Genomic DNA, 16199 nt, shown 5'->3' on the forward strand with positions numbered 1-16199 from the left:
GTGCACACTTTTCAAGGACTTGCTCAGTAGGTGGTGGATACAATAGACAGTGAACTATCAACAGACAGTAAACTAACTGCAACTGTTAGGTGTAATTCGACTCAGAATGTGGCCGCTTCTTGGGCAGAATTGGTTCGCATGCCCCTCTCTGGAAAATGTGTGGTAGCCACATGGGCATCACCTTGCACGTTCACAAGGTTTTAAATGTGGCTCATATTCCTTTGATTAGCTCCACTCTGTTGCCAGATAACATTTAAGCTTCTTATCTTATCCTTGTGACTTGGCTGAATTCATCTTACACCACGTATTATGGGTATCTGGGGGTCTAGAACTGTTAAACAGAACCTGGTTACTTATGTAACCGTGTTTCTTTGAATGGTGGAAGACAACCAGAGTCTCTAGTCACTTGGATTGAGAATAACTAAGAGACTGACCGTTACATAGACAGAACTGATATAGCTTTCAACACATCATCGATCAAAATCACATCTGATTGAATTAATATGAGATTCTTGTGTACCAGTGTTTTATGTTGTTAAGACACCATTTACTTTCAAAATATCGTCTTTTGTGTTCATCAGAAGAAGAAAATCATACAGGATTGGAGAAAAATGAGGATGAGTAAATGATGACAATTTTCATTTTGGGTGAATCTCATTAACATAAAGAAGAAGAAAAAAGATTGCACTGAAATTGACTCTGCTTATGTTTAATGAATGAAATCCAATATATTTATTTATTTGTCACAACGATTCTCAACAAACAACAAAATTCTCCAAAACCTGCCAATTCACAAGGGAATTACAAACGTATAAAGAACAGAGACTTGAAACCGACTGGGAAGACTTTTATGTCCCATTAGCTTTCATCTCTCCCTCCTTCAGTTTCTTTCTTTCTTTGCTCTGTCTCAAAATTGCTCTGCTGATAGGTTGACCTTTACGTGCCTCTTGAGTTTGAATAGATTTGACTTGAATTCTATGAGCTGCCATCACGGAAATGTTCAAACAGACACTGAGGCAGATACGCATTCAGAAAGCTGAACCAGAGATGTCTGGAAAAAGTGTGTGAGGATCCATAAAACACAGACACAGGAAGAAGTGTGTGTATGGCACATAAATCTGTGCCTCGTCCCTCGGTATATGATCCCTGACTGCCGTCGCTGCACTGAGACCGACTTTAGCCTTTCTTTAGAACAATGAAATGGAGACAGACTCTATCGTCTCAGCTCACAGAATCATAACCGAGATGTTTCCAATCTGCTCTGCTTCTTTGGGAAGTAAACTTCTTCAAAGGAAACGGGTCTCTCTCTGAGCATATATGTGTGTGTATGATGATCAACTCATCAGTAAAACTAGGGCAGGTTTCTGATTTTCTGCAAACTAAATTGTTATGCTATTCAGCTACACAAACAAATGAATGAGGGAAGAGTGAGAGAAAAAGGTCCAGTGTGGACTCCTGTTCTGGGAAATGCTTCATTAAAATGCAGACGAGTATGATGCAGTCACTATCGCACTGGTCAAAATCAGGTATTTTTTATTTTATTTTATTTTATCTGTATCAATATCATCATTACCATCTAAGTCAGGGGGTTTTAAACATTTTTTTGATGCCAAAAAAACTCAAACATGTCAGTCCCCTTGGAGCCCATTCTTTGAAATATAGCTATATTTCATGGAAGACTCATTTATACTGTGTAAAAAGAAAGTAATAAAATTAAATAATTTACTTTTATATTGTCCATCGAGAAAAGCCAAAAAGAAATGATTAATCATTTTTAGAGTGCAGTTACAAAAGAATCATTTTTTATTTGAATTTTATATGAATTCAAATGTATTTTATAGCATTTTACAAAATAATAAATTGTAATACATTTTATGAAATTGTGTTCTGGAGAATTTCTACAGAAAATATTGTGCTATATAATAATAATAATAATAATAATAATAATAATAATAATAATAATAATAATAATAATAATAATAATAATAATAATTAGAGTGTATAGTATATAATAACAATTTAATAATATATTATTTCATTAATAATGATAATAATAATTATTATTATTATTATATAGGATAATATTTTCTATATCAGTAGATTTAAATAATAAGCTTAAATTGTTATTGCACTAATGGCAAAATAGATTATTAAATATTATTCACTTACAAACATTTGCATTCATTTTTTTCTAATCACTTTTAGAGTACAGTTAAATTAAATTGTATACATACTAATTGTTTTAAATATAGTATTAATCAAATTAGATTAAATATTGTTCCAATGCATTTCTACAGAAAATTACAATAATTATTGTAAAATTTCTCAGCTTGATAAGGCATGGTGTATTTTTTCTTAGTGATAAGACTTAATAATACCTGGGCTATACACTGTAAAAAGTGAACCTGGGTGAAAGTTGGATTACTACAACTATTTGAGTCTATTTACTTGGTATTTCTGCTTTCCTAATTGTAATGGATTATTGTACACTTTTTCAACTTAAACACATAGAAATTCAGATAGATTCAAAATCTCACTTTCACTCAAAGTATAATTGTACATTCTTTCAACTTGAACGCATAGAAATTCAGATAGATTCAAAATCTCACTTTCATCCAAAGTATGATTTCCCTTTAAAATGTCACTTTCACCCAAAGTATGATTTCCCTTTAAAATGTCACTTTCACCCAAAGTAAGATTTCCCTTTAAGGACACCCGCGTCAGACGTTTTTTTTCTGACGTCATGACGCACGAGCCTGTCTGAAAATTGGAAAATGTTCTGTTCGGCCGCCATTTTTTTCTCTCTCGGGACTCGGATGAAAAAGGTAGGTTGGAAGTTTGTTTTAATTACTATACTCGAAAATGTACCTTGTGGACGTGTGTTTTAGATGTTTTTGAGTTAATTGATGTTGTCTGTGAACATAAATTCTAATGAAATCTAAATTAACCGAACTTTTGAACGTACGTTTGCGATATAGCGTTTCTGAGTATGTTCTATGTAACAATATGTTGTAACTTAAGTTACTCGTTTGTCTTATATAAATGTGTTCAGTTTGGATCTTGGGAGTATGTGTATGAAATATATATATTTTTTAATTGATGCCTCCTTAACCGTCTGTGCCGCGCGAGATAAAGTTAACGTTAACGTTAGTGGAAATGCTGTGGGCAGGAAGTGCTCGCAGAGCGGGACAAAATGCTCGAATTTGAATTCCTGCAGTATAATATTGAGTTTGCTTTTAAAGTAATGTTTGTCTGTTCTGTTATCTGTCTTTAAAACGTCACTTTTTCGGGCAAAATTATGATGTGAAGTCGGACATCCGTTTGTGACACCGGCTGTAACTTACACTGGTTATTGCGGTGCAATGTGGAATTAAATGAGTGCACTCAGTCAGTAACGTCCACTATGGTTTCGGACACCACTACAAAGGACTGTCATTTCAAATAATGCCCTATTTGAGGGTATAGGAGGCGATTTCTGATTCAGCCTGTGATGAACGTCATTGTGCCTAACACTAGCGCCGTTCATTTGCCTTCCTCATGGTGTTACATCCAGACAAATTTTCAGGGTTTTTTAGTAGAAATATTAGTATTTACACATCTAATTAATTAACTTCCTTGACCTGTAGCAAACCATTTTTTCACTTACAATCACTTACAAACTACAATTGTTGACAATTACTTTTTCTCCTCTTAGGACCGAAAGTCTTAATGTTTGACAACTGATGACACTTTGCTATAATATTACATGGTAAGTAATTTATCATTTCTTATATAGTTGATGATATGAATTACTAATGTTGGATATGTATGAGTAAATTCCATCTTGTGTTATCTAACATTATTGACAGGTGTGTGTAGAGGTGTCTGTTAACTTGCTGAAAGCTTAAGCAGCCACAGACTTGAACTTTTAACAGAGGCTGAAAAAAAAGGAAAAATTAAAAGGTTGTCATGAACAAAATGTCTCTTTCGTTTGCTCATAGATAGGAGGTAGTGATGCAGGAGGCCAGTGTCAGGGATTTCAAGGCGAGGTGGCCTGTGCTTTTCAGACATTACAAGGTATTGAAAAAATAATTTAAATTCTGGTTTTACTGGCTAAATACCTTTTATGAATTGATATAATCAGTTTGACTGTTGTTGACTGGTTTTTTTTTTTCTTTCTTTCTGATTTTAGATCAATTCAGAGTTCTATAGGCTTATGGCTGTTCCACTGGAAGACACGTTCCTGGCCCAGTTGGACGTGTACATGAATCAACTAATCAGAGTAATCCATTCAAAAGGAGGAGCAACCCGTGAGAAGACTGCTGCAATTTTTAAAATCTTGTAACTGGTACGTCTGTGTGTTACATTAATATAAACTGCACAATCTTATTTTAGTCTCAGTAACATTTAATTGCTAAATACTTGTTTATAGCATAGAAATTTGAAATGTCATCACCACACAAACAAAACGGACAATTTAAAAGGGATAGTTCAGTCATAAAATAAAAAATGCTGTTAATTTACCCACCCTCAGCCTATCCAAAATATGTAGGTGACTTTTTTCTTTCTTTCAGTAGAACAGTAAATATGTTGTTGTTGTTGTTTTTTTTAGCTGAAACTGTGGTCCATGTTGATATAATGCAAATCAAAAAGAATTTAAAAAAAAAATGCATACAGGCAAACCAAAAATAATTCCTGTGGGTCCTGGCGATTCTTTGAGGTTTTATAAAGCAAAATGATCGGCCTATGCAGGAAACTGAATCTATTATTACCTGTAATCAACAGCCTCAGCAAACAGTCCTAAGTACGTTCATGGCAATGTTGCATGTTAATAATGCTCAGTTTCTTGCATAGACTGATCGTTTCACTTTATAAGACTCGATGTGATGTCAGTAGCCCCGGGTATTTTATTTTTTTTGTCTGCATGTTTTTTTTTTTTTCACTTGTTTTTTTTATTTTGTTTTTACTCTCAAAGTGACGGTAGCCATTGACTTGCATTTATATGAATCACAGAGGAATGCGGTTTCAGCTAAAAAAATCTTTACTGATATACTGAAGAAAAAAGTCACCTTTTATGCATCTTGGATGGCCTGTAAATTTAACAAAACTATCCCTTTAATCAAGAATGATTAAATGTATTAGGGTATAAAGCTAATAAATGATTTGTTGACGCATGTTTTATTATCGGACTAAATTATAAATGCCAGCAATGATTCAGATGCATTTTTAAAGAGTACACTTTAGAATTAATTTCTTGATAATTTACTCACCCCCATGTCATCCAAGATCTTTATGTCTTTGTAACTTCAGCCGAAAGGAAATTAAAGTTTTTTTTTTTAAAAGCATGCCAAATTTTTCTCCATATAGTGGACTTCACTGGGATCAACAGGTTGACGATCCAAACTGCAGTGTCAGTGCAGCTTCAAATGGCTCCCAGACAAGGAATAAGGGTCTTATCTAACGAAACAATCTGTCTTTTAAAAAAATTTGCGATGTTTTACCCTCTTTTTTTAGGTGACAGGGGATTTGACTTAGTCTTTGCACTACCGTTTCGCAAACACTGGATCGGTACTTCCACCTATGTCACGCATGACCTTTACAGTGCTATAACATAATGTGAGAAGACACAGCTAGTGCAAAACAAGCATTTGTTGTTAAAACGTATACCGATGGTTTGGCTCAATTAGACCTTTATTCCCCGTCAAGGATCGTGTAGAGCTCTTTGAAGCTGCACTGAAACTGCAATTTTGACCTTTAACCCATTGGTAACCATTGAAGTCCACTATATCGAGAAAAATCCTGGAATGTTTTCCTCAAAAACCTTAATTTCTTTTCGACAAAAAAAAAAAAGACATGAACATCTTGGGGTGACTAAATTATCAGAAAATTGAATTCTGAAGTGAACTAAATGTTTATTTTAATAAAATAATGACTTTATTCAACAGTTTCTTTTCTTCTTTGCAGTCTCCTATGCTGTTCATGTAGTAAACTCAGCACAGAGCTTCCGGATTCCATGTCAGAACGCCGGCTCATCCTTTTCCTGGGGGGAAATCAATACCTTATCAAGGAATACCTTGTGAGTTGAAAGGCCACATTCTATTTTGATTTATTTTTCAGAAAATGTTACATTTGTGGTAGCAAAATGTTTTTTTTTTTTTAATGTTTTTTAAATTTATTTTTATGTGCACTACTTTAGGATAACCTATGAGATGATTGCGAGGGTGAGCTGGGTGAGCTTATATTCACGGCATTCCAGAAAGTGCTCTTACAGCTTCATTAGCACAAGATGTCTAGCAGTCTTTTCAGTAGACTACAGTGAACTTGAAGTAATGTTTGAATGTGCTTATGTCTAGTCTGTGTTTGAAAGAATGTCTCTAGTTTAGTTTAATTTGTTTTCTTATGTTTGTAAGATTATCCATTTGTTTCATATGTTTGTCTAGTATCTAGTTGTATGTTTGAATCTGTAGTTGATTGGTGAAAGGGTAATCACCCATTGCTGTTAAACATTTTCCATGATCTGTTTATTTTTTAATTCGATTTTTTAACATGGTTTATAGCATTGCCTGTAAGCTATTCTAAAGCACTTATCACAATACACTCGGTAGAAATGGTTCCATAGAATATATTAAAGGGATATAGTTCATCCAAAAATGGTTCATGTTGTTCCAAACATGTATGAGTTTCTTTCTTCTGCTGAACACAAAAGATGTGTTTAAGAATGTTGGTAACCAGACAGTTGACGGTACCCATTGACTTCCAGAGTATTTTTTTTTCCTGCTATGGAGGTCAATGGGTACCGTCAGCTGTCTGGTTACCAACATTCTTCAACACATCATCCTATGTGTTCAGCAGAAGGAAGAAACAAATACAGGTTTGGAACAACTTGAACCATTTGTTGGTGAACTTTCCCTTTTGTGAAGTATCCCTTTTTATTTATGTAGCTAATTTATTCGCATAACCACTGTTTATATTTATTTTTAAAGATAGATTAGTGGCTCAGTTTTTAGCATAATCCTGAAAGGCAATGACAACTTTTCAAAAAGACTGTTAATGAAATGGATGTTAAGTGTGTCAGGAAGTTTCATTTGCACAACAAATATGAACAGTTTGTAATGATTTCTCAAAGTTTGTAAAAAAGGGAAATTAAATTTAATAAAATGAATTGTTAATAAATATTTCTAAAGCTATTTGAGTCTTGTGTGATTGAAATTAAGTTGATAGAATGTAGTTATTTAAGTTGAGAAAACTTACTTTTTTTAAGGGTTACCAATTGAAGTATTTTTTTTAAGTTGATCCAACTGTAGGAAAAACTAAAACATTTAAGTTGGAATGGAATGAAATTCAGTTAGACTAATGTAAATAATAGGGTTGAATGAACTCAATTAATATAAGTGTGCTTGATAAAATGGGATAATTTAAGTTGAGAGAACTTAACGTGTTTAGGTGTTACCAATTGGAGTAATTTTTTAAAGTTTATCCAACTGTAGGAAAAACTAAATCATTTAAGTTGGAATGGAATGAAATTCAGTTAGACTAATGTAAATGATAGGGTTGAATGAACTCAATTAATATAAGTGTGATTGATAAAATGTAGTAATTTAAGTTGAGAGAACTTAACATGTTTAGGTGTTACCAATTGAAGTAATTTTTTAAAGTTTATCCAACTGTAGGAAAAACTAAAACATTTAAGTTGGAATGGAATGAAATTCAGTTAGACTAATGTAAATGATAGGGTTGAATGAACTCAATTAATATAAGTGTGATTGATAAAATGTAGTAATTTAAGTTGAGAGAACTTAACATGTTTAGGTGTTACCAATTGAAGTATTTTTTAAAGTTTATCCAACTGTAGGAAAAACTAAAACATTTAAGTTGGAATGGAATGAAATTCAGTTAGACTAATGTAAATGATAGGGTTGAATGAACTCAATTAATATAAGTGTGATTGATAAAATGGAATAATTTAAGTTGAGAGAACTTAACATGTTTAGGTGTTACCAATTGAAGTATTTTTTTTAAGTTAATCCAACTGTAGGAAAAACTAAAAAATTTAATTTGGAATGGAATGAAATTCAGTTAGACTAATGTAAATGATAGGGTTGAATGAACTCAATATAAGTGTGATTGATCAAATGGAATATTTTAAGTTGAGAGAACTTAACATGTTTAGGTGTTACCAATTGAAGTAATTTTTTTAAGTTGATCCAACTGTGGGAAAAACTAATACATTTAAGTAGGAATGAAATGAAATTACGTTGAATGAACTCAATTTTCTCAATTAACTCAATGAACTCAATTAATATAAGTGTGATTGACCCATTGAAAGTAAGTTGACAAAACGTAATTATTTAAGTTGAGAGAACTTAACATGTTTAGGTGTTACCAATTGAAGTAATTTTTTTAAGTTGATCCAACTGTTCACTTTTTACAGTGTATCTAGGGTCCGATTCTAACTGTGTACACCAAGTCATAACTGAGTCATCAAGTCTTTTCTTAGTCATTGCTGCAAAAACACACACACACACACACACACACACACACAAAAAAAAAACTAAACCATGATTGCGAACATTCTGGCACATCACACTACATCTGTCTCTCTGTTTCTGTCTCGCTCTTTTCCTGAGATCCAGTAGAAAGTCTGCAGCCCATGTGAGGCTTACTGTCACCCACACTGCTCTCTATCTTACGCTCTCTCTTTCTCACACACACCAGTACATAGCCGACTATAATAGGGATCTTTGTCAGACAAGTCCGATCTTGAGTCCCTGCGTAGGAGACGTGTCGTGAACTGAGACTTCTGGTCGAGAATCTGAGCAGATAGTCTCCGTGTTTTTATTTCCTCCGTATAGGCGCTCCCCCTCTCTCCCCTCTCTCACATCGTGGCGTGCCCTGTCCCTGAGAGCGGGAATAATGAGTGTCATTACAAAGAGCAGACAGGCAAGATGTCCACAAGGATTTTACCAACCAGCCCGCACTCAGTCAATTATTCAACCCTGCTCTACTGAGAGCGGTAGAGAGAGCACTGTGCTACTTATACCACATCTAAGTAGGCCAAAGAGATGGGGGAAAAGTACAACTGCTCACGCACGAAAGGCCAAAACACTTCTGACAGAATTATGGCTTACACATGAAGCTTTTTTTGTCTTTAAGCGACAGTGGGACAGAGATGGAATGACAGTATACCGGACAGAAAGATTCCTTTATGCAAATACACAAATCGTTGTTGTGATGTCACTTCCATCAAGATATGGAAATGAATTGTCATTAATTTTGGGTCAAGATCCTATATTAGCAAAGCAAGAGTCCAACACTGTAAAGTCTACTCAAGCACATCCCAAAGACTTTTAATGAATTTAAAGACCCCTTGTGGTAAAAAAATCTATATTTTATGTCTGTTTAATATTTTAATATGCTTCAAATCATGTGCAAATCCATAAGTCAGCACCATAGCAGTATTTTCTCCTTAAAACTGCAAACAAAGATGGTCTCAAAACTGCGGTTTGAAATCAATGGTGTTTCTTACGTCACAAACTATCATGTAATCAATCGACATGCCGGCGGGCTTTAGCATATCATTACTATTCTCTGAAGCAAGGGAGTCTCAAGAGAAGCCAGGTTATCCCAGTATATTTTTCTGTTGATATGGGAAAAAAAATTACATTTAGCAATATAGCAGGTGAATTATATGTGATGTATAGATGTATAGAAGGCAAACTGAGATGGAGAATGGGAACATGGTTTGTGTAACATTAGCAACACATTATTTGCTGTTTGATAACATGGTCAAGCAAAAGGTTAATCATATTAATTACCGTTATGTGTCTGACATTGTAAAAAGCAATGCTTTTGTGCAGCGGTTACTACAGTAACTTGAGTAAAAGTTGACTGAGTGGATCTTTGAGCTTGTGTGAGTGAGTGGAGGCGAGGCTAATTTACATATTCATGGTTCTGCGGATACTAAATGAAGCAAGGGTGTGGAGTTACATTCAAGCTATTTTAAGGCATAAATCATTTTTACAGAAAGAAAAAAAAGTTTAAATATGTCACTTTGGTGATCAAAGATGAGTTCTTAAGGGATAAAATTATTGACTACAGGGGGAATTATGCCGCGTTCCAGGCAACCTGTGTTTTTCCCCCCTTCTAATTGTGAAAGTGCACTGGAACAGCAGTCAAACCCATGCGTTCCCACGCGTGAACTCGTACTAGATCGATGTACTCCGAGTTATGAGTTCTGCTGACGTCACATAGCCAGTGAAACAACAATGGCAGCCCCTACGGATGCTGTGTAATATGCAAATAATGTTAAAAGCTATAACAGCTTCTCGAGAAGACATTTTTTCTCCTCCGTTTCCCTCAAATAACCAGGGTGTAAGCACCTTTGGCGATAGAGATTGTAAATGAGCGTGCTTTGTTTACATGTATTCCTTGCACTCAGACAGTTTGCCGTGGCCTTGCCTGGAACTCACGCTAGTCGTGAGTCGTGGTTTAAAGTCTTAACTTTTACGGGCTCAAAAACCTGCCTGGAACGGAGCATTAGTCTGGACTCATAAGTGCCATCTCATGTGTGAAAATGTTTCTTCATGCTCCCTCCCAACCATTTTTTCACAATTTGAGCCTGATGAATCCTGACATTGTCATCCTTGAATGTGGCCGTGATATGACTTACTACATGGCTGTTTAAGAAATTAAAAGCTACACACTCCATCATTTTGGGTTCGAAGAATTGTTGCCAGACATATAACTAGAAACATATAATCACTGCAATAAATATTAACTTACTTTCAGATCAGACATCAAGTGAAGACCCCTGACTTGCTGGCAAGTGAATGTGACCAGGAGCACAATCATCCTGTTCACCAGTACACCAGTGGTTTAGTTATTCTGGTGAGGAAAAACTAAATCTAAAACACAACATACAGTATGCTGGTCTCTTCAGTAGGGAAGTCTGTTCAGCATGAATAATTAAACTCTAGACTCCACTACACTACAGTCTAACTGAAACCTGACAGAACTGGATAACTGATAAGTACACAACACTCCTGAAGCCTTTCTTGATACAGACACACTTCCACCGAGCTGTTGTCCCTTATCACAGCCGGCCTACAAGACAATTTCCTTTGTCTGCATCCTGAGTGTCAGTGATGCACACTGGAATAGAAGTCTAAATAAAATGAGCGACAGTAAGTTCATTTATATGAGACATGCTTTATAGCATTTGTGAAATTATCTTCTAGGCAATTTCAGTACCTTCTGATTAGTCTGTCTCATTAGGTGCCAACTCTGTGACATTATGAAAACACGCCGTCATGATGAAGCCACCTGTCAGAAGCTAATGAGTTTTTTTTTCTTTTCTGAACAGAGACAATTCAGCATGGAAAAAAAAAGAAAAAGTAAGAAAAAAGTAAGAAAGTTAAGCAGGGGTGTCTTTTAACAGTACAAATGGGGGCCTTTATTAAAGGGTACATAACACACACAATTTCTGCCATCTCATGTAAATCTTGAGTACCTCCTTCATATCTCAGAAGAGTCTTTAGTTTTACCATATTTATAAAAGACAGATACTTTCTGAAAACAGCCAAACTTGTGGAGACGTGCAGTAAGTGGAGCTTAAGAGTCACAAATGCGCGCACACACACACACACACACACACATGTCGTGTTTCCATGTTTTATGGGGACTTTCCATAGGCGTAATGGATTTCATACTGTACAAACTGTACATCCTATCCCCTTACACTGCCCCTGCCCCTAAACCTACCCATCACTGGAAACATTCTGCATTTTTACTTTCTCAAAAAAATTCCTTCTGTGTGATTTATAAGATGTTTTCCTCATGGGGACCTAAAAATGTCCCCACAAGGAAAGGATTTCAGATATTGCCATCTTTGTGGGGACATTTTGTCCCCATAACGTAGGGATTACCAGGCCACACACACACACACACAAACACACACACACACACACACACACACACACACACACACACACACACACACACACAATCATGGTATTCTCCATGATTAACTTTCGAGTCACTTAATGTTCGTTTTGTTGACATTATATGCACTTACACGGCAATCGCCAAGAAAACACAGACATAAAACACAGACAGATGAAAAAACAAACTGCATCCACTGTTTCCTTAACGCTGGGTTATTTATCCAACCCAGGCTCATTGGAAATACATGACTCTACCTACATTTTTGCAACACCCGAATTATGTACCTCCAGGTACGTTTACCTTCACTTTTTGGGTGAAATGTCCACCAGAGGCGCTAAGTGGTAATATTTTTTCTCCATTCCCAGACTGATCTCATGAAATGGCGTATATAAGACACGCCAATTCGTATGCCATTTTGGCGTGCTATCAAGACGCATAATCGCTTTTTAGAAAATATAGAAAACATAATCACACATTTTGAAAGCATAACTGAATCCCTTCCCTAAACCTACCCATTTGTGTATTATAAAAAAAAACATGATATAACAGGCAGATACGACTGCATACATAATTTATTCAGAAAGTACAAATATTCCAAGTTCTCCAAAGCCAAACGATTGATTTGTGTGAAGAAAATCCCCAAAAGCGATCAGTAATGTTGAATCCATCCGCCAAAGATTAATAATACATTTCAAATATTGCTGCCGGAAGAAACGTCAGGTCAGCTTTGACAGCATTGGCTGTCGTGTGTCTCATGACCAATTGCGTCATTACGTCAGCTTTGATTGTAAAATGCCATTGGCTCTCGTGTGTCGCGTGACCGAACGCGTCATTCAACTTGAGTGTATCATTTAAATCAGAAATATGAATGAACGAGTGTGTGTGTGTTCTGTTCGCGAAGGAGCGCGATCATCATTTCAACAATTAAAACATTAAGATCAACTCGGTTCTTCACATGAAGATATCGTATGACTTCAGAAGACTTGGAATGCAACATGAGTTAATACTTTTATACTGTTTTTTGGTCAGTTTTTGCAATAAGTACATGTGACTGTACATTTATGTGTCTGTTACTGTTGGTAGGTTTAGGGTAGGTGTGGAGTTAGTTACTCCAAAATATAAAATTAGGCTATAAATATTAATTCTGTGAGATCAGTCATGATGTCATGTTGCGCATCTGGAATGGAGAAAATTTTTTACCACTTAGCGCCTCCGGTGGACGTTTTACCCCAAAAGTGCAGGTAAATGTACCTGGAGGTACATAATTCGGGTGTTGCAAAAATGTAGGTAGAGTCACGTATTTCCAATGAGCCTGGGTTGCATTTATCTTTCCCTCACAATCAAAAACACACTTCTGTAGTGACATTGTTGGTTTTGTGGTCTAAAACCAAAATGAAGGTGCCGCCGATGGCTTCCGTAAACTGATCAAAGCTCATTGATGGTGGCGCTCTTGCTCTTGCTCTCACTCTGGTTGATGTGCGCACCCCAGCCAATGAAAACCCTAGCTCTAATGTTCAACTTTGGAAGTTGCATTCAACATCCATTTGGCTCAAAAATTCGAGGACACTCAATCTGAATGGGCGCTTCTGTATCAGAGAGAAAGAACATGAAAAAAAGAAAGAATAAATGGGGTTCTGTAGAAATTGCAGCACTGACCAAAGCAATCTGTGGGAGTTATTAAGCCTCTGTTATTAAAAGTTGAGGAGTCCCGGTAAGAACCTCACAATGAGACTCAACATGACATAAAGGATTGGGCCTCGACTGCACTGTGGTCATGGATTAACACTGGGAGGGAAAGGAAAAGAGAGACAGAAAGAACGAGAGGGAGCCTGAATAGGGAGTCGGAAAGAAAAAGCACGGATAGTAAGATAGTGAAGGATAGAAAAAGAGAAAACGAAAGAGGATAAATCCCGGAACTGATGCATCTAGCTGTGGGTTCTGTGAGGACGTCAGATAAGTCCAGTTGTGGGGTTTCACACTAATTCCTAATAGTGTGAATAGCAGGCCACTGAAGCAAGGACAATCCAATGAGATAAATGCTGAATATAGAGTATGCGCTAAATCCCATTTGCGCTATTCAAACTAGCAGCCTTATCGAGTAGCCGTGACATCCATTCCCCTAACCACTGCTTCCTGTAATTCCCAACTTTGGAGTGGCTGAGATTTATATGCAGTTATATGTAGATATGCTGAGGGAATTAGATGTGGTCTTATTATAGAATATAAATATTATACACACTGCGTTCAAAATTACCATGGCAAGTGCCAATTGCAAGTAAAATTGCTGGTTTGGTGCGTAAATAAAGGAGTTCTCACTACTTGGCTAGAAACTTTATTAGTTATTGCAACATAATACATGCTCTAAATCAAATTGTAAGAGTGATAGTCTCACCCTCACCCTGGAGAGAGAGAGAGAGAGAGAGAGAGAGAGAGAGAGAGAGAGAGAGAGAGAGAGAGAGAGAGAGAGAGAGAGAGAGAGAGAGAGAGAGAGAGAGAGAGAGAGAGAGAGAGAGAGAGAGAGAGAGAGAGAGAGAAGGTGAGAAAGCCCTGTGTAAACATATCAATAACATACAATTGTTTTCTCACCCTGGGGTTAAGAGAAAGGTTTGACCGGTTTACCTCAGGGGCTGAGAGGTCACTGCTCTGGTTGTGTGTAAATGAAAGGTCAAAGGTGAAACAAAGATTCAGAAATGTTTGCCTGCTGGAAGCAAGTTGGTCATGACTTTTGCCGTTTCTCTAAACACCCCTTCTTCCCGCAAAACAAAGATTGCTCTCGCTAGACAAATAAGGTTATACCAGTTAAACTGTCTTCTGTGTTGTCGAGGAGCATTTTGATTCAGTATATTTTACAATAATATGTACATTTCCCACACTTTCTAAACAATGAATTTTTATGATACTCTGATGCCCTCGCCCCCCACACCCTATGACATTTTTAGTTGTACAGAGACCGAAAGGGACAATATTTTTGCATTCTCTTGAAAATGTTTTGCATTGCATTAAAACTTTTGAAATATATTTTTTTCCATCACTATGTCCATTTAGGGTGAAAGGAACTCTTAATTCTTCAGCATTCCAAGATATTTTGGTGAATTTCATGCTGCCATCTTTGTGGGAACAGTTTAGGGATGGCCCCTTTCTGTTCAAACATGACTGTGTACCAGTGCACAAAGCAAGGTCCATAAAGACATGGATTTGTGAGTGAGTTTAGCTGCAAAGGGTGGGCCAACTCCATATTAAACCCTACGGATTAAGAATAGGGTGTCATTAAAGTTCATATATATATATATATATATATATATATATATATATATATATATATATATATATATATATATATATATATATATATATATATATATATATATATATATATATAAAAATATATATATATATATAAAAATAAAAAATAAAAAAAATATATATATATATATATATATATATATATATATATATATATATATATATATATATATATATATATATATATATATATATATATTCACAATCTACAGTCTCTCTCTAACCCCATTATGAAACAACAATTTAGACATTGTCATTCTGCACTTTAGCTCAGCTTTGCTGTCCAAACAAATTGTCTTATTAAACTTGTTCAGTCTCTTGTTCAGACATTTATTATTTTCTTTGAGGTGTAGTGCAATATATAGGATAATAAATAAATCAGAAAGTGTAAATATTATTTCCACTGGAACAATTAATTAAAAAAATATATATATATATCCTGATATTATGTATATATGTCCGTGGGAACCATGAATATCACAGCTGGGAATTAGTAGGTTGGGATTTAAGATTAATTTCTGGGAGAAAAATGCGCAAATTATCATTAATGTAGTCATTAATGTAGTAGAAATGTGAAATTATTTTTGAATTTGGTGCCTGAAAGACCGAAAATGTATTTTTGTCTCATGGGGATGAAAGACTACAATTCCCAGAATGCTTCGCTGCCCTGTGAGGCCATTCCCAAAGCCACCGCTACTGGATTACAGTGACTGAGTTTGAGTTAGAGAACAGACATTACAATTAAATACTGAACGTGTCTGTTCAATATAAGGATCGAGTTGCCGCGTGAGTCTCACAGCACTAACTCAGATTAGGAGTCAGATTACATTTAAAGTCATAAATGAGCTGATGAGCTCTCGACAGCTGAGGTAATCACGATTACACTCGCGGCATACATTCACAACGCGAGTTCAGTCTGGCGTGTTTCAGTTCATGCCTTTGGAAGCTTAACTTTCATAGAAATTAATTTGAGA

General features: G+C 35.7%; 1 long non-coding RNA gene across 1 annotated transcript; it reads left to right on the forward strand.

Moving 5' to 3' along the window:
• The first annotated feature begins 2737 nt into the window (after positions 1-2737).
• On the forward strand, positions 2738-6698 carry LOC137041847 (uncharacterized). The gene is made up of 6 exons (XR_010898159.1): positions 2738-2825; positions 3695-3748; positions 3981-4056; positions 4172-4327; positions 5944-6055; positions 6176-6698. It is a non-coding gene; the product is annotated as an uncharacterized lncRNA (long non-coding RNA).
• Positions 6699-16199: the final 9501 nt, after the last annotated feature.

Source organism: Pseudorasbora parva, chromosome 15, assembly GCF_024679245.1.
Source record: "Pseudorasbora parva isolate DD20220531a chromosome 15, ASM2467924v1, whole genome shotgun sequence".
Taxonomy (NCBI): domain Eukaryota; kingdom Metazoa; phylum Chordata; class Actinopteri; order Cypriniformes; family Gobionidae; genus Pseudorasbora; species Pseudorasbora parva.